General features: G+C 41.0%; 1 non-coding gene and 2 pseudogenes across 1 annotated transcript; 2 read left to right on the top strand and 1 right to left on the bottom strand.

Moving 5' to 3' along the window:
• The first annotated feature begins 1,117 nt into the window (after positions 1–1,117).
• Positions 1,118–1,657, top strand: LOC104427447. Its single transcript, XR_005545678.1, has 2 exons — positions 1,118–1,187; positions 1,276–1,657. It is a non-coding gene; the product is annotated as an uncharacterized LOC104427447 (transcript).
• Positions 1,658–11,357: 9,700 nt separating this feature from the next.
• LOC120286574 lies at positions 11,358–16,028 on the top strand (annotated as a pseudogene).
• Positions 16,029–17,777: 1,749 nt separating this feature from the next.
• LOC120287551 lies at positions 17,778–22,189 on the bottom strand (annotated as a pseudogene).
• Positions 22,190–26,374: the final 4,185 nt, after the last annotated feature.

The raw sequence follows: 26,374 nt of genomic DNA, 5'->3' as shown, positions 1-26,374 counted from the left end.
GGTTTTGGACAATAGCCGACATGAGGTCAATGTCCTAACTCTAAATCTGGTTCATGCATGGCTTATTTCTGTTTCTCGTCCATTCTTTACCCATTGTTTTCGGATGTCAATGGTTCTTGGAGATAAGTTTGTGGATATGACGTCAAAAATGGCTTCTTGAGATCTTCTGGAGAGCATGCAATCTAACTTGGTATCCTTTCTTGGTATAACAGTCTGAGTCCGCGCTGCTTGAATCGTTGACAAGACTCCGGTCTATGACTATTACTCTAAAAACACTGAAGGTTCGATTGAAATTCTATAGGGAGTGGTACATGCTTTCTGCATCAACACTTGGTAATTTAATTTGTCCAATTTCTCGCAGAAAACTAAGATCGGGATAAGTGTCAACAGTCTCCGAAGGAACTGCGGATCAAAGCTGATTGCTCAGCTTGCCCACGACATTACTATGTACGGAGTGAAACGCCTGTTTTTTTTGCATAGTTTCTGGTCTATAGCATAGGCTAAGGTCATTTCCATAGAATTTGCCCGTCGAACTTGGTCCTGCAAGAGCACGATGGTTTCATACTAACTGCTTGATTCTTTTCTTCGCAGGAGATGGAAGGCTATGGTCGAAGAGATATGCCGCAGCACAGAGGATGTTGCTGGTATTAATTTACTGCAGAAACATCCTTGCTCTTTGAGCCCCCATGCGCCGAGTTTTTTTTAATCTTGTGCTTGAATTTTATAGATCCTTGCAACGTTGGAGACAGAACGACATCTTCCGTCAAGAACATCAGGAAACCAGGACAAGAACAGTGCGACGTCAGCCAGGCAGGTTCACTAGCTGACAGGAACCGGAGGCTGAATGTGAACCAGCACCGAGGCACTGTGAAGCCCAATATGTCCTCAAAAACTGACCCGAGAACAATCCCCCCAAGCGAGACTGCGTCGTGGAAGTTTGAGAAGGAGAGAATGCTTCGGTCACAAAAGTCAAATGAAACTGTCACAGGGGGCAAAAGACCACTTGCCAGTCGACAGATTGTACGTAGAATAACAAATTTGATTTCCAAGTATCCTTTCAACCGAAAGAACTGACTTGTTCATTTGGTTCATTCGAAAGATCAAATGCTCCAACAAAGTCATAACAGAGGTGGGGTTTGAATCCGGCAAGAGAAAGACACAAGAACTTCATCGAAAAGCAGAAACAGGTTATTAGATTGATTTCATACGATATAGTCAGCTGTTTCTTGGACCGATTACACAGCAAGCACTAATTCCGTCATTTCTTTTCGACAGACAAAAGGCGTCGGACGGTGCGGGTATTGGATCTATGTGATCTCCCAAAGATGGCAACGAGTCTTAAGGCTCCGTGCGCAACAACTAGGAAAGCTCATCGGCAGAGGGTGCTTTCGCAGAGCCTGGTATCATCCTTCTGAAGACCAAAAGTACAGAGCCAACAATTTTGCACAGAGAGACCAAAGTTACTGGACTGGTAATCAAGCAAGAGTTCTATAGTTTGTAGTTTTCTTCTTAGTTGAAGCCAATTATAAGCACTAGGAGCTAATCAATAGAGTCCTGTTCTAGGAGGTAATGTTGATGTGTTTGCCGGAAATTGTATCTAGCAACCTGTAATCAAGACTTTAATTTCTCAGCTATAAGAACCTAGTTTGCTTTTACAGCTTGGCTGTCTCACGTTCTCCTACTACGAATTGCTTCTGTGGCCATAAGAAATGGATGACTAATGAATCGGATGTGCTTTGTGTCCCCAGAATTTAGCTCGTTAAATTCAATTATAACATGGGAGACGACCGCTTTCTCTGAATGAAGTTAAAATTAGTTTGGCATGTAAGTTACAAGTGGTTTTATCATCGAAGGAGTCATGTAGCAAGCAACTGAAATTAACAAAAGAAAAAGAAGTTTTTTTTTTTGGTAAGAGGTAAGAATATTATAGCTAAAGAAACAAGGAGTTACAAAGAGGCAAAACAGACAGGCGACTCCAACCATGCACTCAAAATGACACAGGCGTCAGACTGAGTGGATGGGAGGCAGGGGGTGAAAAGCCAAAAAAGAAACAACAGCAGCAAAAGCTGCAAAAGGCCAAACATGACGGCCAACAAAAAAGGACCAGGCAAACGCCAAGAGCACAGGAACCACAGATTGCCAAGCCAAGGAGCTGCGGAGGGGAATATCTCAGCAACAACTGAAACGAGAGGCGGACCAGCCTTGCGAAGGAGAGCAGGACGCATATTCAACAGCAGCAACATCTCACAGCGCAAGGAAGACAGGCCAGTATGGAGACCTTACTCAAAGATTGCAGGGTGGATTCCCCAGCACATTTGGAGTCTTCGGTTACGCGGGTTATCCGGAACTCTTGAGAATGTGGAGGCTCTATCTTTGACAGCTTTCCGAAGATGATCTTTGAGAGCGGGCAGGAATAGGCTTTGATTCCGAAAGATGATGTTATTTCGCTCCTTCCATATAAGGTAGCACAGGGCAGCAAATGCAAAGCGAGCAATGAAATGGTGGAAGCACGAGTCCGAGAGATGGCTGACCATCTACTGTAGATTCTCTTTCCAAGGACCATTTCGCCAACTCAAATTACATTTAGAAGCCCAAAAAGAGGCCAATCTACCCGTAACTGAGCAACCAAAGTATAAGTGGTCGATTGAATCAGGCCTACTTGAGCAGAAGGCACAGGAAACATCCGGGATCCTCCCATACGACATAAGCAAGACCTGGGTTGGCAATCTATTCCGAGTGATCAGCCATAGATGGGTCTGATAACGCGGGGGAAGAGTGGAGCTCCAGACAAATCGAGACCAGTTAACCAAGGAGCCTCTAGCTTGAAGCATAGTCCATGCAGAAGGTGAGAGCCCCGACTGAAGAGTGGCCAAGCCACCCGGACGGTCATCCCGGATGTTGAGGCTCGGGAGAGGATCAACCCAGGTATGGATAGCAACAGCTACATTAGACGGAATGGACAGGGCAGCAATACCCGTAGCAACAGAAGCATTCCGAGGGATACGAGAGCAATATATGTCACGATCCGAGAATAACTTGTTGAATGGGCCACGAGGGTGCCAGGTATCAAACCAGAAAGAAGTTGATAACCCATTACCAATGTTCTAGGCAAAATACCTTTGAATCAATTCACGCAGGCCAAAGAGTTTCTTCCAAGACCAAGAACAAACGGTCGGCCTAGGCGCAATCCAGAAATTCTTGTGTTTTAAGAAGACTGAATGTATCCATTTGGTCCAGAGCGATTCCTTATCAGAGAAAAGCAGCCATATATGCTTAGTCATGGCAGCAATATTACTAACTTGAAGTGAGCGAATACCTAGTCCTCCTTCTGCTTTAGGAAGACAGACTTCTTCCCAACAAACTCTAGCACCACCAGATCCAAGGTTCGGGCCACGCCAAAGAAATTGGCGGAAGATCTGCTCAATTCGATTAATAACTGAGGAGGGGAGGATAAAAACCGAAGACCAGTACACCTGAATGGAATGGAGAACAGATCTAATAAGTTGGAGTCTACCAGCAGTTGAAAGGAAGTGGTTAGTCCATGACTGAACTCTCTTCATTATAGCATCCATCAGAGATACACACTCTTCCTTGCCTAACCTTGAGGCAATTACGGGGACGCCAAGGTACCGAAAGGGCAAGGATCCAAGGTTGAACCCCGATGCATTAACCATTGCACTCTTCAAAGACTCATGCCCCCCAGAGATAAAGATTTCACTCTTATTAAGATTGGGAATGAGACCAGACCAGGCAGCAAAAGTGTTTACTCCATCCATTAGAAGGCTTAGAGACGGCATGTTTGCTTCCGAGAAGAGCAACACATCGTCAGCGAAGAATAGATGGGATAACTTGGAGGGTTTACAACGCCAAAAGAACTGAAATCCGGGTTTGCAGGTGCGGGCATTAATAATGCCAGTAAAAACTTCCATTACAAGAGTAAAGATATATGGGGACAAAGGGTCCCCCTGTCGGATACCTCTTCCACTAGGGAAAAAACCATGCAACTCACCGTTTAAAGCTATAGAGAACTTGGGGGTTCTGATGCATGTCATAATTCGATCAATAAATGTGGGTGGGAAGCCAAATGCTTGGAGAGTCGACTCAATAAAGTTCCATTCAACTAAGTCATAAGCTTTGGAGAAATCAACCTTAATAATGTTCTTTGGAAAGTACGGCTCATGGTGGAAGTGAGCAAATAATTCTTGAGCAAGCATGATATTATCACTTATCCTCCTCCCTTTAACAAAAGCGTTCTGGGGGGGACTAATTATAGATGGGAGCATAGAAGCTAACCTGTTGGCTAACAGCTTCGTGATACATTTGTATATAGTGTTGCAACAAACAATAGGACGGAAGTCATTTACCGTGGAAGCATTGGGGGACTTCGGGACCAAGGTCAGAATAGTGGTGTTGATCTCACGAAGCAGCTGGCCCGTAGATAAGAAGTCCCGAATTGCCAATAGAACGGAAGGGCCTACAATATCCCACGATTGCTTAAAGAAATCAACATTAAATCCATCCGGGCCAGGGGCTTTTTTGGTGGCCAATGAAAACAAAGTAGTTCGGATTTCTTCTTCAGTGAATGGCTGAGAGATGGCTTGGATCTGGTTATCATCGAGTGTAGAAGCCAGATTCGCACGAATCTCATCAACAGACGGAACGGCGAAGGGGATAACGTCTGACAGCAGATTTTGAAAGTGATCAACATAGAGTTGCTGCACTTCAGCTTCATCAGTAATTACATTACTACCATCAGAAATCGAGAGAATTCTATTCCAGAGATGGCCTCGCTTCACCGAATGGTGGAAGAACCTGGTGTTTAAGTCACCTTCTTTAAGCCATCTGACCCTTGATTTTTGTCTGTAGAAAGATTCTTCCTTGAGGCGAAGGTCAGAAAAGACACGGAGGTGGTCCTTTTCCGCATCAGCTAGAGCTTGATTATGAGGGTCAAACTGAATAGCGTTTTGAGCTTCCACGAGAAGGCGTATGGCGTCATAAGTTCTAGCCGAAATATCAGAGTAAGCCTCCCTGTTTAATAGTTTGAGTCTGCGTTTAAGAGACCTAAGCTTACTACAAAGGACAAACATAGGCGTACCGGAGATACGCAGCTCCCATTTGCCGAACCAACTCAAAGAAGTTGGGGTGTGACATCCGAAATTGAAGAACTTGAAGGGTTTACGCGAGCTAGGAACAGGAGAATCCCGACCACCATAGGAGAGTGATCGACACCCGGGGCAAGAAAGTTGGCTTCCGAATAGGAGAAGGCCGAGATCCAAGCTTCATTAGTAAGAACTCTGTCTATCTTTCTTTGCCTTCGATTAGGACCAGACGAAGTAGACCAAGTAAAACTGTTACCCAAAAGCGGAGATCATCTAGACCCATTGGATGAGGCAATCTCCAAAGTCTTCAAAGGTGGGATCCATGTGGATCTATCTCGCTCCGTCGAAGCATACCGAATGGCATTGAAGTCACCAGCAACAATCCAGGGGATGTCCAGACAAATGGAACTAGTGGAGATCATATCATTCCAAAGCGGTCTTCTCAGGACAAAAGAATGCTCCGCATAAACTACCGAAAGATTAAAAGCAACACCAGAAATAAAACACTCCAACCGGCCATGAATGGCCTGAGCAGAACAAGCTGAGATGCAAAAAGAAGCGGCCAAGGGGTTCCAACCCACCCAAATACGACCCCTGATGGAATAAGAGTAATTTGTAGACCAAGACCACCCAGGAAGAAGAGATGCCGAAACATGGGAATGGGCAGCAGGGGATATTTTAGTCTCCAAAATACCAATACAGCAGAGGCGGTTAGTCCTCACAAAATTCCTAATCTCAGCTTGTTTGAGGGCTTGTCCAAGACCTCTAATATTCCAAACACCAAAAAACATATGAATGAGATAATAGGATTACTTTCTCTTGCCACCTTGTTTCCTTGCCGAGTGTGGCATAAGCTTCGGGCCATCAGGAATACTTGCCTCAGCAGATTTAGAGCGGAGGATTCCTTTTTGACGAACAGAGGTCTCCTGATTGACCTTCGGAGGGGGAAATTTATCGCGTTCCTCCGGTATGGACGAGGGCACCTTACATGGTGATACAGATTCACCGTCATCGGAGCTGATATCTTCATGATTTTCATCTGAAGGTGCAGACTTATTCGAGACAGGGGAACCTTGTCTTTGCATCAGAGCAGCGGAATCCGGGTCAATAAAGGTGGCAGGGAGCAGATCAAAGGAAGGATGATGATCCTCCTGCCTGGTTAACTCTGGTTGCCTATGAAGGGCCATTGAAGTCTGAGGCATCAGATCTCCAATCTGGTTTCCTTGAGAACGGGGGGACTTGGGATGATTCGGGACCGGATCACACATCAAGCCATCATTTGCAGGCACCGGGGTGTGCTTATTGTGTTTACCACGCACTTCACGCCATTCGTTTGGACGAGGGACAGGTGCCTTCGGGACTGAGGGACCAGGTTTAGAAGGACCGAGAAATTGGGGACAGGGACATCTATGGCCAAATGAAGAGCGGAGTTGGACAAAGTGTCGGGATCCACTCATATTGGACATCACTTTGATCTAAGCTCACCCTTCATCATAAACTCTATAACTTCGAGGGGAAAGAGTTAGACGTATCAACTTCTATACTGAGACTCGACCAAAAGCTACCATTGCCATACATTGCATTCGATTATCAACAAATAAGGGCTTACCAATACCACTTGCCGTAAAACCGATGCCAGCGGACCATAGAGCCACAGGGACGTTCCTGAGTCTAATCCAGATGGGGACAGTTTTATGAGTTGATTTCTTGAGCTCTAACATAGGGTGTCATTGTTGCTTGGATCAATGGAATTTTGGCTACTGTAATCGGGCCTCCATCCAAGACTTTCCTCCTGAATTCACATCCGGAATGTTAAAGAAGTAAAAACCAAGGTCAGCAGCAATGACTTCGACCAAGTGATGGCCCCAGGCATTCTTGAGGGCGTCATCGCGGAGGTGGAAGGAAGGCCCTTCCCAATGTAGTAACCAACCAGACATTCCTCCCATTTCGGGTGAGTAGATTCGAGGATCTCCTCCGGCATCTACGAGAATCTTAGAGTTCTCAATTGTGGCCGGAGCAACAAAGGATAAACCATAGCCTTTGGTTGCCGAACGGGTTCTGCAGCCCGGGAGCGAGCGGGGAGGGGAGTTTCCTTCCTGGGGAATGCGTACATTCGGAAATGGCTCCTCCGGCGCCTTATTCGGGGCATTCGAACGTCCTTTGGCCTCACGACCGTGGAGAACAGGGATAGATGCAATGTCACGGCTGAAGGAGATCTTCCTATCCTTTCGATTTAGACCAGCGGAGGCGTTATCACGCCCAACAGCATTTAGCCGAGCAGGAATACCCAGCAGAGGACGAGCCCTACGAGCCCTGCTTCGTCCCTTGCTTCGCGAACGCCCAGAGTGGGCGCGAGGTCCTCTCAGAGCCGAGGAGTATCGCATAACAGGGTTACGAGTGGGTGTGGGGGAGTGAGGGTGCTCAACCAGAGCAACAACATGGGCTTTACCCCGGTTATCTTCCACTACCTCAGAGGAAGATGCCATTCGGAGACGGTGAACTCGGAATTTCAAGCCCTAAGAACTCAGAACCGAGATTCCAGCTGAGGAAGACATACCAGGGAAAATCGCTCGGTAGAAGACAAGATCAGATGTAGAGGAATGTTGTCTCCAAGAGTGGGCGCAATCGGCCGGCCAGAACGGCCGGAAATGGGAGACACGCAGGCGATGAACAGTACTCGTGCAAACCCAGTCGAGAGCTTCAGCATGAACAGTAACTCCTAACTCGGGTTTCTTCAAGAAAAAGAAGTTTCTTCCTGAGAGAGGGGAAAAAACAACAGGGTAACGTCACAAAGACGAGCATAAAACGTTGTTGCAGATGAACATAAGAGACGTTGACATGAAATGTTGTTGTCCGCAGCATAAAAGAAACGGACAACACGTGGACACACATTAAGGTAAAAGATATCGCCAACATCACCCGAAGTTGGACCTTCCGAATCTCACCTAGCAACAGATATTAGCAAGTTCTATTCCCAAAGTTGAGATTAGGATCAACCGTTCCAATCATCCCCCGATGCTACGGCAGACGCGTATAACGCAATAACAAACACTCATGCATCAGTGACGAGCCAGTTCCTCCACCGAGAGAGAGGCATACTTGGAAACCTTCAGAAAGACCGAACAGAGTTGTGGCATTTCCATGAGAAAATATTAGGTGGTCCCGGCGCACCAAGTGAGCATGGTCCCGGACAGTAGGTACAACTTACTTCTGAAATTATTCCTATAACTTGAAGTGCCCTATCTGCATCAGTCATGCACCAACTAAAAGAGAGGAAATCAACACACTAAACGGCGTGGAGGACTGTAGAATGAAACTATTCCCAAGAAAAAAAGGTGCATGCAAATGTAAAATTAAGTGAACCATAAGGAGGAGCTATGGCGTCTCTTAAAGGTTTATCAGCTACAGAAGTAATTTTATCAACTCGTGGTTACTGGAGGCTACCAACCTAGAACAAATAATCAAGTACAACGCAATCGATCTTTACCTTGAAGACAGTCGCAGACTTCAATCTCCTTTCTCATTGTTGGTAGTTTATTTGTAAAACAAACTAAGAGGTGTCTTGTTCCATATCGTAAGGATATGAGTACACACGTGGATAAAATTTGGCACTAATCAACGATCATTATTTTTTATTTATTAAAATTCGAATTAATAATTATAAAATAACTATAGCATCTTATTGAAATTGTGACTGTTCTTAATAGAGTGATGGTTATTTTTAAATTATTTAATTTCGAATTTATTATTTTGCCTAATGGTTATCTGCACTCTTACAACCTTTGAAAGGTTGTATTTGTTCATAAATAACTTGCTCATCTTTGAAAAGTTGTATTCTTTCAAATGTATTTATTCAACATTGGTTTCAATTCTTTTCAAAACTTTCAAGTATTTTCATAATCTTCTCCTTCCGATTTTTTTTTGTTTTACTTCGAAAAAGTATACAATCATTGTTTCCAATTATTTCCTTAAAAAAAAAAAACCGGAGAAATACTCGAATTGTTATGTGGTATTCTCATTTAAAATTCCGTTGTATTTTGTAGAAAATTTGGCGGTGACCATTAACAACATTGTGAGACAAACAAATCCTTATAGAAACTGATACTATGCTTCAAAATCGGATTTAATTGCTCTAAAGATCCGACTTTATTGCTCTAATCAATTCGAAACCATATTTTTGTAACACTAACGGCATCAGGAACTGCTTCAATAAGCTCAGTGGCTTCATTATAGAGCCCCTGCTGGCCCAGTCATTACCAGCAGCAGATTGCGCATATACAATATTACCAGGCCAGAAGATCTTCCCATACGAACCTGTTCGAATGGTAACCATGGTGCGTGGTTCATGATCCATCAGCACAGCTCGAGGAACAAATCCACCACGAGATGCCTCATTATAGTAGACATTGACACTGCATATCAGATGTCCCGATTTACCCACCAGTTGCATCCCATGTTCGTCGCAGACGACTTCACAAAATTCAGATCCAATTTGGTTACCACATTGTCCATTTTGAACATGAAGGATCTCTCTCGTCATTCCTATATTCACTACAAACTAAAATCAGTATTGACCGCATAGGATTACGACCAAATTAAATTCAAAATTATGATGATACATTGTTCAGATTAAAATAATACTTTGAGAAATAGATGAGGAATCAACCGACTCGTAGCCCAAGGCAATTTTAGTCTCATTGTTTTATCCTGTTAATATCTTTCAACCAGCCAAAACAATGGGGAAATTGTACAAATCAATCCCTAACCCTATCATGCGGAGCCCTAAAATATTCAATCTTACCAATTTAGTCATAAATCTTTACACAAAATTCCAAAATAGTCATCCTAATTAATTTTCACAGGAAATCACTGATATGGTGATGTGCTACGTAAGACATCTAGCAATTATTGAATTGCCACATTAGCAATTTCCGACAAAATTTGACGAAAGACTACTTTGAAATTTTAGGCAAAGGTTTAGAATTAAACTGACAATATTGAATGTGAGGACTAAATTAGCATCCATTCAATATATTTATGAATAATTGGATAATTTTCCCTAAAATAACCTAAGAGAAGTTTCTTGTTCTCTTTCGTAAAGTGTTGTTCTAAAAATAATAAGTTATGAACTCTTGGTTGTTTTTATGAAAAAGAAAATCGATATCATGGAGTAAAGCAATTACTATTAAGTATGTTTTCTCCTGAAAGGCAAAAGCTAGAGGATAACTAGCTTCTATCTGGCTTTTACAAGTAAATTTTTTACGCCAACAAATTTGGGGAAAAGAATCCCATTTAAGTTTCTAAAATTATCGCTACATGAAAATATCTTTAATTCAGTGAAATTTAGCTCATTAAAAAACTAAGATAAATGTGGATATGTGTGGTCGGTTTTAAATAAATTTTAATTCCATAAAAAGTTTCAACAATATTCGATAGATGAAGATAAGGAAGAGATCTATAAAATATATATAATTAGTACTTGAATTGAGGGTTTTGATCACGTCAAAGTGCCATGACTCATGTACATCTAGCATTACTCCTTCTCAACAATTAACTTGAAACGTTCAATGAGTTTAGAGGACTTTTCAACTTATCACCTAACAACAAATGAAAAACGTTTTCTTTTATTAAAACAATATTCTCACTCGTACTAACCAAGATTTTGAATACTTGCCCATAAAATTATTTGGAAATTCAATTATAGGGATGAATATATAACAAGTGCCATAACTCGTGTACAATACTCATCGAGTGCTATATCTTTTAATTGATTACAAGAATGCCATTACTCTCAAAAACATTCACTTGAATGCTGTAATTTTTAAATTTATTACTTAAGTGACATCTTATGTTGGATTTTTGACATTTATGGTGAAAGTTATCAAAAGTTACAGCATTAGAGTGAGGCTTGTAAGTGAAGACTACTTACGTGTGATTTGTTTTGTTGTATATAATTTTTTTCTCCTCTTGAATCATCCTCGCATACGTAAGGCTCGGTTTGTTTCGCGAAAAATGTAATTATTTTTTTCTGGGTGTTCAAATGAAATTTGAAAATTAAGTGGAAAATATTTTTGCTGTTCGTAAGAAAAAGCTTTTCCTTCATATACTCTTTTCATTTATTTTATTTTTTAAAATGGATTTTTCATATTTTTTAAAATTTGATTTTTAATTATTTTTAATTTTAAAATATATTATTAATTTTCTCATTTTTCTTTGTTTTCCATCTCCTTCTTTCTTGGCCGGTCGTTGGCCACATCAATGGCCCGCATTGGCCACCGGCAAGCCTCGAGCTTGCCGATGAGCATGAGGCTTGTTGCTTATCGATTGGTGAGCGCGAGCGTAAAGCTCGAGGCTCCCAGATCGATGAGCGCAAGCTTGAGATCGACGAGCTCGAGGTTCACCCGCGACGGCCGACGACTAGCCAAGAAAGAAGAAAATGGGAAAAAAAAAAAAAGAAAAGATAAAAAATAATTCGAATTAAAAAGAAAGAAGAAGAAGAAATGGGAGAAGGAAGTGATGATTTGTAGATGTGTGAGATTAAAGTGATTACATGAGTAAAATGTTTTCCACTTTTCAAAAGTAGAAAATATTTTTTCATAATTTAGAATATTTTTTAAAATATTTTTCTTAAGGAATTTATTTTTCGTAAAATGAACGTCGGAAAATCCATAAAATATTTTTTTTGAAAATTATTTTTCACAAAACGAATAGAGTCTTAAAGTACTACCTTGGACATAATTGATTTTGTCACAATCGTTGATCTTGACTTTTTGCAATAAATCTAGGTCAAACCCACTTTCATAAGTACTTTAATCACTTTGGTACGAAGATTCAGAGAATGTCATAACCCATGCTAGAGATTGCGGTAGAAAAGGACAGCATGCCAGCTCCCACTCTCTCCTTCGAAACTTCCTTAACACGGTCTCTTTTTCTCCGCTTCTGCCCCCTGTCGATTTCCCCCTCTTGCCCCTAGAAAGCGCGGCGGGGATGGCACCTTGCGTAATAAGGGGCAAGGACGGGGGCCGAATATCGTCACGCGGAATATACGTAGTTTTAAAGCGCGGGGAGACTTTGCACAGACGAGGAAGTTAAATCAGCTCTGCTTCGTCTTCTCGCTTTCGCTGCTCTTTCCTTGGCGATCCTCGCGAAAGCTATGGGCCACGCGAGCGACACTGCCATCTAAATATCCCTCGATTCTCTCTGTCTTTCTCCGCGCTTTGTCATTTTGTTAGGGTTTTGAAGGGAAAACGAAGAGGGTCTTCCTCTCTCTGTCTCTGTTTTCTCTGCCTTCAGCTTCGTTTGTCGTTCGCTATGTCGGAGGCGGTCGTGAAGGAGAGGGAGGGTGGGAAGGAGGTGAGGAGTGTGGATGAGATTTTAAGCTGGCCGACGAGAATGTCGGGAAGAAGGCGAAGATGGAGGCCCTGGAGCCGCCGGGAGAGGTGATTAAGTCTGTTCTGTTCCAACATCAGAAGGAGGGTTTGGGTTGGTTGGTTCATAGGGAGGATCCTGGGGAATTGCCTCCGTTTTGGGAGGAGAGAGATGGTGAGTATGTGAACGTGTTGACGAACTATCATACAGATAAGCGGCCGGAACCTCTGCAAGGTGGGATTTTCGCAGATGATATGGGCTTGGGTAAGACTCTGACATTACTTTCTTTGATTGCTTTTGATAAATTTGGTAGCTTTATAGCTGGGGATGGTGTCAATAGTGCTGGTGAACAATGCGGGGATGATGAGGTTCGATCTGAGTCGGCTAAGAGAAAGGGTAAGAGAGGTAAAACGAGTAAAGGGGTTTCTCAGTCGCAAAAGAAGCGTAAAACCCAAAAAACTGCTTCAACTAGTAATCAGAAGGCATCATCTTCAAGTCTAGATGAGACGCCTGATGTGCTGAGTACCAAATCGACTTTAGTTGTGTGCCCTCCATCTGTGCTTTCCACTTGGAATACACAGCTAAGCGAGCATACTATTCCTGGGAAGATGAAAGTATATAGGTATTATGAAAAGAGGACGAGAGATGCTGAGAAGCTTAAGAAATATGATATTGTGTTGACCACCTATAGCATTTTGGCTAGGGAAGAATCTCCTATGAAAAAGATAGAGTGGTGGAGAGTCATTTTGGATGAAGCTCATTTGATTAAGAATGTGAATGCCCAACAAAGCCGAGCAGTTACTAAATTGAAGGCTAAGAGGAGGTGGGTGGTAACTGGAACACCTATTCAGAATGGTTCATTTGACTTGTTCTCTTTGATGTCATTTTTGCGGTTTGAGCCTTTTTTATAAAGAGCTATTGGCAAAGTTTGATCCAGCGTCCACTCAGCCAAGGGAATCAGACAGGGCTTTCCCGTCTGCAGGTAATTTTTCCGTGTCAATTATCTAACAATTTATGCATTGAAGAGAAAGATATATGTCCGATTTTGAGGATTAATATTGCAGCATGCCCATTTAGGAGGTTATGTTAAAAATTGAATTTTCTAGGCATAATATTTTATTCAATAAAGAGTCATCTGTGCTGCTTAGTTTTTATCTGATCTATTTAAGAAGTCTTAAAATGCTGCTTGAGATTATTAATACATGAGATACCGCAGTTATTTAAATGTGAGGGACAGAGAAAAGTGTGTAGTTTCTCCTTCTTCCATGTGATTCACTGATTAGTTGGAGAATTATAACAATCACTTTGACTTATAAGACCAGGATAAATGTTTTGATGATGAAATTGCCTTGTTAGTTCATATCAAGCTTTTATTCTCATGTGCCTAATAGTTGTGACTGTTAATTTCTATTCTTGTGTGAGCTGTGCTCTTTATGTGGTATTTTAATGTACTTTGCTCCATTTCAGGTTCTGATGGCCACCATTTCTCTACGAAGGACAAAGGACAAGGGTTTGATTAGATTACCCAAAAAAACAATCAGGACTCGTTATGTTGACCTTTCTTGTAAAGAACGTGAACTGTATGACCGGATTGAAAGAGAGGCCAAGAGTGCTGTCCAGGAATGCATCAATGGTGGTAGTTTGGTGCGTAATTACACTACTGTGCTTGGTATAATTCTGAGACTTAGACAGATATGCATTAGCATGGCCTTGTGCCTTCCACATCTGAAGTCACTTCTTCCATCTGACAATATTAAAGGTATTGTGAAGTCTTAATGGATACTATGTGTCATTTTATACATGACTTGGTATATTATTTCACCATTGAGGAGAGAATTTGGCGAAGATTGTTTAAGTTAGTTTTGGTGGTTGATCTGGTGTTGTGCAATTGTTGTCACGGTAGTTTTTTTGTGGTTTTACATTGTAAACATTTGTCATGCAAAACTAGGTTTCAGTTGTTTGAACATTTCTGATTCTTGAATTTCCTCTAGTTTCCCACTTAGCCAAAATTGGGAAGAAAGAAAGAGTTGCTGTCATAATGCTTCTTCTAGTTCACTGTACAATCTGTTCATGAATCAGCATGTGTACTTAAATGTTCTCATGATTTACAGTCAAAGGAAGTTTTGCCTCATTTGGGACATTAATTAGAGCGATGGCTATTATTGTTAGTAATTAAATTTTGAGTAAGATTCTTGGATGGCAAGGATGGGAGTTGGATAAGTTTTACTCCTGACCTGTGTACAGCTTGCTTGTGAAGTAGTCAACCTGATCTAAAACTCTGGTCGGCTACACACATACGTGGGACTCAAAATGAAGTCAGTTTACCTCAACAGTATTAATTGATATCTGCTATATGCCAGTCAACCCACAGAAGCATTGCATGATAATTCTCCTTTCATTTTGGGTTTTTTAATAATAACTTGGAAATTTAATATGGCACGTGTTATCTGCAATCTGCCTGCTACTCAGCTATCTAAATTTGCCTTGGGAGTTTTGACTAGATCTGAGGAAGTGTTTTCTTATGTTGAGTTTGAAGAACACACTTTGAAGACTTTATAGAACTTAGACTTTTGTTATCGATGGATATCCTTAAATTTGTACTTTTGGTTAATTATGCAACTGAATTTTCCTTTTTAAGTAAATAATGCCATGGACAGTGTCATGTATTAAGATTGCGTTTCCATTATTTGACCTTGAAAGTTATGGAGGTCCATTGTGCTTTTATCTGATGTGCAGTGTACAATAGATGACTGTGATCTCAACTGTGGCAGATGTATCTAATAACCCAGAGTTGTCCGTTTCTTCTGCCAAAGTTACTGCTCTTTTGGAAGAACTCCTTGCAGCAAAGGACCAAAAATTGACTTCAAAATCAGTCGTGTTTTCCCAATTTACAAGCATGCTATTACTCTTGGAAGAGCCACTTAAAGCAGCTGGTTTTAAGATCTTGCGCCTGGACGGTTTGATGAACCCAAAAAGGAGATCACGAGAGATTGAAAAGTTTGGAGCGCACGAGCAAAGTACAGCCACCGTGTTGCTTGCCAGCCTCAAGGCTTCTGGTGCTGGTATAAATCTGACGGCTGCATCAACGGTTTATCTGCTAGAACCGTGGTGGAATCCTGCAGTCGAGGAACAAGCCATGGATCGAGTTCACAGGATCGGGCAAAAGGAGGATGTGAAGATTGTAAGGTTGATAGCACGTAACAGTATCGAAGAGAGGATGTTGGAGTTACAGGAGAGGAAGAAGGAATTGGCAAGGGAAGCATTCGGGGAGAGGGTTTCGAAAGATCAAAGCGAGATACGGTTGGACGATTTACGTGCGCTCGTGTCGTTGTGAAGACATGGAGAAGTAGTTGTGGATACTCTTTTATAAGTTTCTCACGAGTAAATTTTTGTTTGCTTACTTTTGGCTATTTTCAATGTTGGTGGGCAAATTTCAGGTAGAATGCTGTAGCCAGCTTCAATTGTCCTGAAAAATTTTGTGTAAATTCTAGTCCAGACATGTTTATGTACTTAAACTCAGTTTGCAAAACCATGAACTGTGTTTTACATGCTTGAGCACGAGATGTTGGAGGACTAATGGCACTTATCATTCCGGGTGCCCAGATGCAACTGCTCGTTGCAAATGTTGCCACCAAGTCTATTGTTTTGTTGGATATCGCCTCTGGACTTCAATCTTCTAATTTACATTGTAATTTTAGTTTCATCTGTGCAAAATCTGTGGAGTCATAATAGAAAGGTTTTGTTGGATATCACCTCTGGACTTCAAAGTGGAACTGTAACAAAAAGCTAGAATCTAGTTCAACTCTATTTGTGAAACTAGAGAGAGCTCTGAACTTGTGTTTGTATCTGGGTGAAATCAAATGAGGGATCTCTATCTATACAAGGATCCTTGATCTCTAACCCAATCTAACGGTAGAGATAGAAGATAGAGATCAATGAGAAGTCTCTGGAATACAAGTATATTTCTCATTTTATCCCTGAAAATTACTCTTGATTGCCTTTTTGTATACATTTCCCATATTGACGTCAAGAATGATCTAGAGTACTCAAGAAAGGTCCTTAGAAGCTTCAAGGTTCACCTGGTTAACTTGGAGAATTCCTTGCAACATTATGCCTCATTTAACGGCTTGAGGGTAGTTCTATTTTTTTGTGGATTAAGTGAAAATCTTTCTTTTCAGAATAGTTCAGTCTTCTAACCTGAGAACCATCACTTCACGAAATCGACTTGCCTTTTCCATTTCCTGGTTCTGTGAAGGGAACAATAAGCGAAGAAAAGTGGACAGAGTTTAAAATGCCGGTTTATCTTGTATCTCCTGCAGAAGTAAAAGGATCAGGGGAGGGAAATGGCGGAGCTGCCTATAAACTCCACAGAAGGAAATTTTGCAAAAGCCGAAGAGTCAACTGGAGAGCCGTTAGTGAGGGACTCCTGAAGGAGCCATTTCGTAACAAGATATTTGACGATCCTTTTCACTCGCCGACTCAAAAGTATGAGGAGCCATCCACTTTCGAGTTTGTTAAAGGCAGCATCATGTTTGCGTTGCTCCAACGGACCGCTAGTTATCGAATTTTGCAAGCGGATTGATTTAGGCAGTGAACTTTCTAACCCGATATTCAACAGAGTTCATAATGATTCAATGATTGGTCTAATCCATTATTATTGAGATAAATGTTGGATAATCTTCATGATGAAAACTCCAAGAACATGGTACAATTTTAGCCGATATCAATCTCGAGGGATTGTAATGAAAGAAGGGCAAGTTGACTGACAAGGAGAATCAAAACAAAAGACGACAAGTGCATTAAGTAAATTAGAGCAGCAAATAGTTATCTAGAATATCCAAGTTTCTCCCATTGCACTTTGACATGATCAAAACCCTCCATTCAAGCGCTTCATATGCTCTAAGTTTAACAAGCATCAGGGTTTGAACTTTGGAGCTACATAATCTATTTCATCGCACCGACAATATATAAGTCATAGCAAATTCAATGACATCACGTGAGAACTGATTCAATCTTTTTACTTTTTTTTCTCTTTTTTTCGTTTGAGTACTATTTCAACCTTGGCATCACACCTGCACTTTTGATAGTGATCCATCTGCACAAAAAGAACTTAACAATCTCAGAAACCAAGTGAAGCCATGCTTCAACGTTAGACTGTCAGAAGCAGGGGAGGTAGTGAATCTCGCATTCCCAAGGTAAAGCTCCTTGTTTAATGAACTCCTGATCCAGATTCAGATGTCATTGCCTAGAGGTCTATACACCTTTAATTTAACCCATTCAACCACTGGAAGCTTACACAAGGAACGGCGATCCCAGGAATAATATTGAATTTGCTCATAATCTCCCAAGAGAAAGCTGATTATAATTATGTTATTGCGCCATATCAGAAGGTTACAAGGATAAGAGAGGAAAACAGGGCAGCAAAACAAGAGCAACACGTTGCTCAATCTTAATGAAGGGTGTATTTTATGGCTTGTTCGGTGCTGAGGAACGCAGGTAGCTGAGGAGAGTAGTCGAATAGTTAACCAGCATATCTCTAGGTGGAACGCATTCTTTAATCAGCGGAATTTGATGAAGTTTTGTGCCCATTCATGAAGGGATGGGAAACTCTCAGCATCAAGAATTTTAATGCCTCCAGTTTCTTCAATGACGCCAAGCCAATGCGGGATCCAACCAACTACAAGATCCAAATAGCCTATCTTGTCTCCCGCGAAGAACTTCTTCCCTTTGATCTGCTTCTCTAGATACCCAAACGACTCTAATGTACTCTCCACTGCTTTCTCCTTTTCCAACGTATCAGCATGACATGCTGCTCCCCAAGTTCCAAAGACACACTGTTCTCAGTGACATGGGAAAAGAACAAGCAAGCTTGTCATCAAGAAGAATTGTTTGATTCGATGGGCATTTATTCTGCTGTAGCCAAAAACATGCATAATATAAAGTCGGTGTTTCTGAAGGATGAATTATATATTTGGGTGCCAGAAGAAAATCTAACCGATAAGACATACTAGAAGAGTTACTAAGAGGATTTAATAACATTAACTCTTTGAGTACATGGGTAAGCATCCTGGCAAAGCCAGCTCTATGGTTGATTTTCTACATCGATTTAATTTAAGGGCTCGTTCTTTTCAATGCAATTTTCTCAGTTGCAAACACGGCATCAGATAACCTTTTCATGGAGAAAATTTGCAATATTGCATTTTCCGTTGTCCAGCATATATAAGCAAGAAAACCGATTCCAAAGAGCTCCATCCATATTCCGTATCAATTCTGCCATAGTTTGCCATTCAGGAGCTGGCATTTAGCTTTGATATGTGCTGTGTATCCATAGATGGAATCAGGGGGGTTCAAGAAAAGCAAGTATGGCACTCCAACGTCGCGCCTTTACCTTAATATTTCTCCTCCATATTCTTGTCTCAGAATATGGAGGAAATAAAGTCACCTGCCAATTGCCATCAGCAAACTGCAAAAACAACACACGAAAAAAAAAACCAGGGGAGAAAGTCAAAAGAGTCACCTTGTCGTCAGCAAACTGAGCCCAGAAACGAGCTTGAGCTCTCTCATAAGCGTCTTGAGGCAACAACGGATAAAGATCACCTCCCTTCCACTTCTTATCAATGTACTCCAGAATCACTTTCGACTCTGCAACCGCGACCCCATCGTCCAACAGCACCGGACCTTCTTGAGCACCGGATTCGACTTCAAAAGCAATTCGCTCTTCCCCTTGTCCCAGTCTTCAACAGTGTGCTCGTACTGAGGCCCTTCAGTTTTAGAGCCCACTCGATTCTCGTGCAGAACAAGCTCGTCGTAGAGACTATGATCTTTAATTTACCCATGATCGTGCTTTGTTGTTTTGAGCGGTATAATCGAGTAGGGATCTCTCGTGTATAAATAAATATGAGACGTGTTCTTGAAAACGACAGCCCTATTTAGTCTTATGCTGCTGTAATATTTTAAGTTTGACCAAGTCAAAAAAAGAAAAGAAAGAAAAGAACAATTGAAAAGTCAGAGAAAGGAAGTGGACGTTCAGCAATATAAGGTCGAGATGCACGCCAGAAAGGGAAAAGAAAGAGAGGAGAGAAAGAGATAGGGAAAGAAGAAGAAAGAGTAGAAAAAAGAGGGGTATTCACCTACCTCGCCAAGCCGATTTGACTCGATTCATGACACTCACGGCACTTGTTCTTCCAAGCGGAGTAGATTTGGAGGTTAGGTCATAAATTCAGAATTATGTAAGATTTGAGCCATGAAGTTTGATTTCGAGTTGTTGAGCTATGCAATTTCATGAGTCTGAACTTGATTTTACCATTAGATATATAGTGGCATAATTTTCACACTTTCTTCACATTCAGTATCACTTTCAAAGCCTCTCTATATTTCTCAGCTCCCTTCTTTTTCTTCAACAGAGGACAGTTGGGCTTTCAGAGCCTCTCCGTATTTCTTAGCTTCCTTCTTTTCTTCAACGGAGGACAATGGGTTTGATGTGTCCATTTTTCTTGCATTCAAAAGAGATTACGTCTTTTTGTTGGCTTCATCATCCTCAATTAATTTGTTTTGAAACTTTTGAGTGCTTTGTTTCTTCCAATTGAATCTTCTTCCCTTTTTTGTTCGTTTCAACCTCCTTATCATAAAAGCTAACTCTTCATCGTCCATATCATCTTTAGAGTCTGTAACATAGATTCATCATTAGATTTTAAAGCAATTGACTTCTTACCCTTAGGATCTTCTTCCTCGTTGATTTGCTCCACTTCATAAGACTAAAGTGTGCCAACCAGCTTGTCTACAGAGAGCGGCATGATCCTTTGAGTTTCCCTTATTGAAGTCTTAACATGATTCTAGTCTTTGGAGAGTCCACGCTACAATTTGTTAACTTTCATTGGTCCTGAGATTGGTTGTCCCCCGATACTTCGGGGATCGTATACAATTTATGTAAAACGACTAAACATACGTGATAGATTCTCCTGGTTTTATCTTGAAGGCTTTATATTGTCGGAATAGAATATTAATCCTTTTTTTTTTCACTCAATCAGTGTCTTCATAGGTAATGTGCAGCCTATCCCAAACTTCTTTGGTTGTTTCACAAGAAGAAATTCTATTATACTCGAGTAGGAGATAAATCAAAACATAAAGAGTAAATTGCTTTAGCAGCTCCTCTCTTTGTTATTTCTTCTTGTGTCTTCTTGCTAGCGTATGCAACTTCTTTTCCTCTTTCTGAAATTGATGCAGCTTTTGAATGATTCTTTTTCTACCACATCTCATTCCAGAGGATCTTTCGATCTTAGGAATGCCTTCATCTTGTTTTTCCATACGCTGTATTTCTTTCTATCAAAGCAAGGGGTTTAGTGTTACTTTAGCCTTCAACCAAACCTGGAACCAACATACTAGCCATAGATCTTTAACTCAGAAATAAAAATACTTCAATTAAATGAGCACGCTCTAATATCAATTGATAAGGCTAGTAAGGACACCTAGAGGGGAGTGAATAGGTGTTCTAGCAAATTTACGCTAGACTTTTAACAAGTTAACTTGTCTTTCAAGAATAACATATTGAATATGTAAAAGACTATAAGAAAGTTAGATAAAACTACGAATTAAAGCAAGGAGTATAAGGAAAGAGAATTGAAACACAAAGTTTATAGTAGTTCGGCTAAAACCAAGCCTACGTCCACTCTCCCGCACTTAAAGTCCACCGGCTAAATTTCACTATAAATCAAAAGAGATTTTTAATGTCTCACATCCTTGATTTCATAGTGTAGAAACTCTACTACACTTCTTCAAGGTCTCACAAGTGTTTAATCTCTTTTTTGAGTACAACTTAAGCTCAACGATTGAGAAAGCAAAGAACTAAGAGCTTTAGATTTTGGAATTTTTCTTTCACGCACACTCTCGAATAACTTAAGCGTCTTCCTTATATACTCATTCATGCTTCTATATCCGTTGGCAATTTCCAAAGGAGTTCTTCCAATCTATCCGTTGGACATAATCAATCAAAAAGATCTTGAGTCATTTAAGGAATATGATGATAGCCCACCAATCCTACTCATCCATACAATCGGAATCTAAATTTTCATAAGTAAACCTTCTAAGTATACTTCGCATTTCAAAAAGATATTGATTATCCGAATTGATTACAATAAGAATAATTGATCACATGGTGCTATCTTCAGCCGTAAGATCTTCTTCAAACTGTACGAACCGTATCATTTCAAGATAAGCTCGCATCTGGATAAGTTTTCTTTTCGTTGGTCAAGAAACTGCCGGTGAGGGTAGACTTTAACTCTTGAGTCTTGCAATTTTCAGACTTGGACGACAGAGTCTGCAGTTCATCAGACTTTAATAATTGAATTTTGAAGTATTCAGACTAAACTGATTGAAACGTTTTGTTAACTTCAAAATAAGAGAGTTTTCTTCAACAATCTTGTCATCGGCAAAGAAACGAGCTTGAGCTCTCTCATAAGGGTATTGAGGCAACAACGGATAAAGATCACCTCCTTCCACTTCTCATCAGTGTACTCTAGAATCACTTTGGACTCTGCAATCACGACTCCATTGTCTAAAAGCCGGACCTTCTTGTGCATCGGGTTTGACTTCAAAAGCAATTCGCTCTTCCCCTTGTCCCAGTCTTCCACAGTGAGCTCGTACTCAAGGCCCTTCAGTTTTAAAGCCCACTCGATTCTCGTGCAGAACAAGCTTGTTGCAGAGACTATGATCTTTAACGTAGCCATGATCGTGCTTTGCTGTTTTGAGCAGTGTAATCGAGTTGGGATCTCTGGTACATAAATAAATTTGAGACGTGTTATTGAAAACAACTGCTATGTTTAGTCTAATGCTGCCAAGTTGGAATCTTGGAGCACATCAATGGCGCGGCCATTGACGAGGAACAGTGAAACGCAAGGCCAAGAAGGAGAAACAAAATAGATTCGATTGTTTAATATACACAATTAGACTTCATTAACATAAGTTCATCATGAAACAATAACAAAGTGGACGCATTTCTGCTGAAGTATACGTAGATCCGAACTACATTGCTTGATATACAGGTCTAAAAGCCTGTTCAATGGCTTTTTTATATTTAGTATTAACTAGTAAAAACTTATAGGAAAAAATATGGCTTTGAATTAGATTGAACAATCAAGTCGACTTGAGACGTAATATAACTTTCTTTAAAAATTTATTTGCCCCTATACAATATTGCTAATAGTTATCGAGCAAATATCATCCTAGATACAATAAAGTCTCAAGTGAGAATACTAATAACAATTCTAGTATTTTTCTAGGACTCTTAAAGAAATAATTGAAATAATGCTGTAATTTTAGAAATAAGACTCAAAAAGACTTGATTTTACATTCATACAAGAACTGACATACATATCTTGGTTTTAATGAATAGACAACCCTTCATAAAAGATTACAAAGTAAATAAAGGTATCCTTTGGGAAAAGTTGCAAAGTGAGCATGGTTTTTTTTTTTTTTTTTACAAAAATTTACAAACCATTAAGTATATTTTTAAAGGTTATCTAGAAAAATGCATAAAATTCGAAATAATAACAAAATATAAAATAAAATTTCGAATTTCATAGTATCTTACTAAATGAATAAATATAACCTTTGGACCAATTAATTTTAACAAGATAACCGTACGAAATAAAATAAAAATTAAATAATAAATAGGGATTAGTGCCAATTAAATTGACCATGTAAGCTTGCTAAGTGCACCTAATAATCACACACCCACATGCAAGTATTGCACAGGGATCTAGCCCACACCCCAATCTTTTCTTTGAACAAATTAGAAAAGGCTCTGCTATAAGCCGACCCATCTCCTTCCAACTTTCCTATGTGGAATAAGGAAAAGCACATTTTGTTTGTTTACAAACAAACAACAAAACTCGCACACACAAATGATGCGTCAGTGTTCCACGATCGAATCCAATTCAAGTCGCATATACAGCTACCAACAAGAATCTCGCTAAGCATTGAAGCAGAATAGACTTATTATGCACCGTATCATGAGGTTACAAGTAAAAAAATCCCGTGAGTCTCTCATCTTCTTCGCAGTCCTTGATCGAAAAGAAGGATACACTCAGGGTTTCTTAGGGGGCGCATGATAACCAAAATTTCTGTTCCAGAAATAGTTTTTCTATTCCAGACCTATTTCTATAAGAGAAATCTATTTGATAAACATATTCTGTTTTTCTATTTCTAGAATAGATTTCTATTCCATAAATAGATTTGGAAGAGAAATTAGAAATAAAAAAATCTACTTCTCTATTTCTAAAACAAAAATCAAAAATAATTTCTCCCACAAACTCTAATTTCGGTAACTCTCATCTCCTCTATGACGTCTTTCCTCCTCCTCCGTTGCTGCCCGCGCCACCCGCCATCGGCCGCTGGTGTTAGCCCGCCGCCATCGCGGCCCCGCCGACGGACACCACCCGCCGGGCCGGGTCGCTGCAGTCTTCGGTCGCCCGCCGCCGCCGCCCGCCACCGCCATCGCCGCTGCCGCCGCGCCCGCCACCAATCACGCTGCCGGTCGCGCCATCGCCGGCCGATCGCCTCGCCCGCTGCGGCGGTCGCGCCGCCGCCGCTGTTGCCCGCCAACCGCCGATCGCTTGCTGCTCGTGCGGTCGCCGGCCACCGCCGCGGTTGCCGCCGGCCAACGACTCGAAAAGGAAGAAATTTTGTGTCATTATCAAACGAATTTCTATTTTTGAGTAGAAATTGTGTCCCGTTATCAAACGGTTATTTTTGCTTAGAAACTCTTCTAAATGAAAAACCTATTTCTGTTCCAAAAACTATTTCTGAACATAATGGTTGTCATGCACCCCCTTAGCTCCTAAGGGAACACATGTTTTCTTAAAATTTATATTCAACTTTGATATCTCGCCAAGTTCGAATGATCGCGGGTCAGGGAAAGGTTCTTGGAAGCTGCGGTCATTCACTAGTAAAAGGGGAAGGAAGGGAAAAGAATGCAGTACCCAATGAAAAAGATAAGACATTTCACATAGGCGACTGAGAATTATAATATACCAATGCTTGGATTATTATATCAAGAAAAAACAAAGGTACATTATTGTTGCAAATATGTTTTTTTTTTTTTTTGGGTTTGCGATGCTATATTGTCAACGTAGGGGAGAATTACCAAAAAATCCTAAACCTTGTGGTTATGCCAATTCAGTCCTAAACTTTTTTTTTTTTTGCCAATTTAGTCCTAAACCTTTATAATTATGTCAATTCAGTCCATCCGGCCAAAAGTCGGGCCGGCGGCGTTTGGCATGGACGCCGACGGGGACAACCGACCGGCGAGGTAATTTTTTAATTTTCTTTTTAATTTTCTTTTTCGAAATTTAAAAAAAATTAAAAAAAAAAATTTTAATTCTTTTTTCACCTTCTTCTTCCTCCGGCGCCGGCGCCGCCAGAGGCGAGGGTCGGCGAGTCGGCCCTCGCCAAGGCTGGGCGAGGTCGAGCCTCACTAGATCCGGCGAGCTCGGCCCTCGCCAAGGGCTGGGGCGGAGGGGGAGGGAGAGGATGAGGAGGGAGGAGAGGCGGTGGAGCGGCTGCGAGAGGTGGAGAGGGCCGAGCACTCATTGCAGTGAGCTCCGAGCTCAAGCATTGAGCACACGCAAGTCCATCCATGGAGCCGACAAACTAGAAAAAGAAACATCAATCTAGAATCAAATCAAAGCTTCTCCGTAGTTGTCTCCGTCCCTGTCTCCCTCCGCGATGTTGCCATCGGCTCGGATCCTCCAAACCCTAGCTCTCTTCCTCGCCCGTCCCCAGCCACGTCCCGCACGCCCACAACGTCATTGTCGCCGCCGTCTTCCTCGTCAGTCCTCCTCCCTCCGAGTGGCGATCCGCCCGGGCCACCTACGCTGGCCTCACTGAATTTGGCAAGGCCTCACCCTCACCAGTGGCTCGCGAGGCCTCACCTCCGGCTGGCCAGGGGAAGAGAAGATGGAGAAAAAATTCAAAAATAAAAATATATTTAAAAATTCGAAAAAATATATATTTAAAAATGCCACGTAGGCGTTTGGACGGCCGGCATCCACGTCAGCGGCTGGCCAAATTTGGCCGGATAGACTAAATTAGCACAATTGTAAAAAGGTTTAGACTAAATTGGCCAAAAAAAGTTCATGATTGAATTGGCACAATTGCAATAGATTTAGGACTTTTTTAATTCTCCCTCAACGTAGGTATATTTCTACTTAGACACAATTTATCTCAATTCATCATAATTGTGATGGTTTGATTTTATGCTATTTTTTACTTGAAAAATTTTGATCTCGAAAGATGTATGTTTGATCGATGTGCGCATTTAATATGAAAATCAAATCAAGCACTTAGCGACCAAGAGGAGCGGTGGGCCCTCATCAGCCCACTTGTTGCAGTAGATTTTATGAAATACGAATGCATACGTTTATCTTTTAGCTGTACGCATTTGATTTTCATTGCTAGTTCTGCAGATTGAATAATTTAGTTGTTGTAAATAATTTCCCTGTAAATCATATCACATTTGAACATCCTTTTGTTTTCTCCAATTCCTTTTGAAGTACATTTATCAAAAATCGCAAACTATTCTCAAAACCCAATTTATTACAGGTAAAATACAAGGCAATAATCTAGTTCAAGTCTGTGTGTGAGACCTTTCCTCATGTAAAACTATCCAATAAGTTGCTTGATTTAACGAAACAACCTCAAGTTAAATGAGCTTCTTCCACTGGAAATATTGGTCTAGGTCTCACATTATAAGTTGCTCGATTTGACAAAACAGAAAATGGTCCACATCTCACATTATAATGGAGGGTGCAGAGACTTGAAAATGCATTCATCATAACCGGCAACCAAAATAACCATATCTACCCGAGCATCGGCTTCTATTGCCACTACTAGGCGGCTATTCTTATCATTGT

The sequence above is a fragment of the Eucalyptus grandis genome, chromosome 8 (assembly GCF_016545825.1).
Source record: "Eucalyptus grandis isolate ANBG69807.140 chromosome 8, ASM1654582v1, whole genome shotgun sequence".
In the NCBI taxonomy this organism is placed as follows: Eukaryota; Viridiplantae; Streptophyta; class Magnoliopsida; order Myrtales; family Myrtaceae; genus Eucalyptus; species Eucalyptus grandis.
This window is presented reverse-complemented; position numbering and strand designations above follow the sequence as displayed.